General features: G+C 38.7%; 1 non-coding gene across 1 annotated transcript; it reads left to right on the forward strand.

The window, feature by feature from the left end:
- Positions 1 to 1,528: 1,528 nt before the first annotated feature.
- On the forward strand, positions 1,529 to 1,600 carry trnaq-uug (transfer RNA glutamine (anticodon UUG)). Its single transcript has one exon. It is a non-coding gene; the product is annotated as a tRNA-Gln (tRNA).
- Positions 1,601 to 2,618: the final 1,018 nt, after the last annotated feature.

The raw sequence follows: 2,618 nt of genomic DNA on the forward strand, positions 1-2,618 counted from the left end.
CCTGCTGAAGCTCTCTGACTCCTCTCGTGAGAAAACCTCACAGTTTCTTTAAAATCAGATTATAAGGAGGTTGTCCTGTTGAGGATCTTCTAGAAATGGGACTGTCCAGAATTCATTGAGACTGGCTTTACAGAAGCTATGGCTACACGACAGGAGGTCAAGATCCCTTAAGATGTCACAGCACACAGTACAGGATAAATCCTTTTCTTGGAGAGAATGTTTGGAAGTCATAAAAAAAAAAATTCTAGTCACAATCCTCTGTAATGGCCTCTGAAGGGAGGAGAAATGCCTAACATTAAGCTACTTCAGGTTTGTTTAGTCAGACGTGCTTTCAAATCTCAGTATTGATGCCATTTCCTCCTACTCTTCGGGGGTTGATTTCTTGTAGTTGTTGGAGTACGTTTGAGTCCTGTATCGTATTCTATGTCGAACATAGATAGCAGGTAAATTACACCTGTAGCTGATACAAGATGAATGTTAGTGTGAGCCGAGGGACTTTATCCTGGAAAGTTGTCACGAGTTCACATAAGTCAGTCACATGAATTGTTAAGTATTATATGTCTTGATGATGACTTATCACTTGCCAGAACCCTCCCCCAACTCTCTCTCTCTCTCGCTCACACACACACACACATATAAAGCATTAATGCACATACACATTTATGGGATTTTCCAGTCAGAACGTACTTTTGTCAATGGGAAAGGATGCAATTAACAAGTCTTTGTTGGGAATGTTCACAAGGGCCAACAAGTCTTTTTATTCACAATTCCCAGCTTTAACAAATCCATAAATACTGCCTAATCCTGGCCCGTAACTCTCTAGCCCCCTCTACAGACTATTTACAATTTAAGCTGCAATATTATAGCCAGGGCTAAGCAATGCCATCGTGTACATGCAGCAAAACCACACTTACAGCAGAGCTAGCTAGCTAAACTAATAGAACGAAAAGGACTGCGATTAGAACGTTTTGCCTGCTATAGTATGTCATGCAAAAACCGAGATTCGTCTTCTACATTTCGGGACCTGCTTGTGGGATTGCCTTTTTGGGTTACATTTAGCTAACTAGCCAACAGCCAGCATAAATATGCTAGCGTTAGCTGGCTAGCTAGCTAGTGACTTTTGCTAGTTAGGACAAATATCAACACCCTCAGCTAGCTGTTGAACGTAGAAGCGAAGACGACAAATACATGCCTATTATCGGTGTTATTATTTGTTAGCAAGCTACGTAAGAAAACACTTCGGGAAAATCTAGCTGCCATGCTGCTCTAATATTTGCAGTACGCTAGCTGTTCAACTAAGCTAGCTAATTAATTAGCTTGTTTGGTAGCTAGCAATGTCTCTTTCTTTTGCCTAGAATTTCGGCTTGCATGTTTTTGCAATTCCACGTTGTAAATGTCTGTTGTCAAAGTTGCTACTGAATTGCATTACCGACGCATTGCATTACTTAACAGCATCTTGTAAAGGGTGTTAGACAGCACGTGCATATACTGGATAAGAACCCTGGTTTTAGCTATTTATGCTATGAGTGGTCCTATGGTGTAATGGTTAGCACTCTGGACTTTGAATCCAGCGATCCGAGTTCAAATCTCGGTAGGACCTCGTCATTTTGATTTAAAATATTCTTAGTTACACAAATATTATGGACAGTGAAATTATTGGTAGTTCTCTCAGATGTGGATTTGTTGTCTCCTGTCAAAAGGTAAAATACTACAGTTGGTGGGTCTCCTGTACTAGGGCCCGCCCAAGTTTTCTGAGCAAAAATATATAATAAAAAGTACTTTTTTAAAGAATTTGTATTTTCATTGTTGGACATAATAGACTAAAACAGGCAATCTACTCCAATTAATTTTAATTTAATAAATCTTCTAAAGTATTCCCACACATAAAGAGACGTGATCGTATACAAACGTAAGCAAGGTTTGAAATGATTATGTTTTAGTCAAACATCTTTTGGGCTCTTGTGGTCAAATTTGCAGTCTCCAAATTATTTGTAATTATGTTCCAGCCCCCGTCCATCCCCTCAAGAAAAAAATAGGCCCGCAGCTGAATCTAGTTGATCCCTGCAATAGATAGTGCCTTCAGAAAGTATTCATACCCCTTGATTTATTCCACATTTTGTGTTACAGCCTGGATTAAATGTATATGTTTTCCTCACCCATCAACACACAATACCCCATAATGATTAAAGTTGAAAAAAAAAACATGTTTTAAGAATACTTAAGTACAGAAATATCTATTTTACATAGGTATTCACACCCCAAGTCAATACGTTAGAATCATCTTTGGCAGCGATTACAGCTGTGAGCTTCTGGGTAAGTCTAAGAAATTTGCAAGTCTGGATTGTACAATATTTGCACATAATAATTTTTTTTTAAATTCTAATAAGCCATTTAAGTCTTGCCATAGATTTTCAGGCTGATTTAAGTCAAAACTGTAACTAGGCCACTCTGGAACATTCAATGTCACCTGGGTAAGCAATTCCAGTGTATATTTGGTCATGTTTTAAGTTATTGTCCTGCTGAAATGTGAATTTGTAACCGTGTCTGTTGGAAAGCAGGTTTTCCTCTAGGATCTTGTCTGTGCTTAGCTCTATTCCTTCCCGATGACAAGCATACCC

The sequence above is a fragment of the Salmo salar genome, chromosome 12, assembly GCF_965601325.2.
Source record: "Salmo salar chromosome 12, fSalSal1, whole genome shotgun sequence".
Classification (NCBI taxonomy): Eukaryota; Metazoa; Chordata; class Actinopteri; order Salmoniformes; family Salmonidae; genus Salmo; species Salmo salar.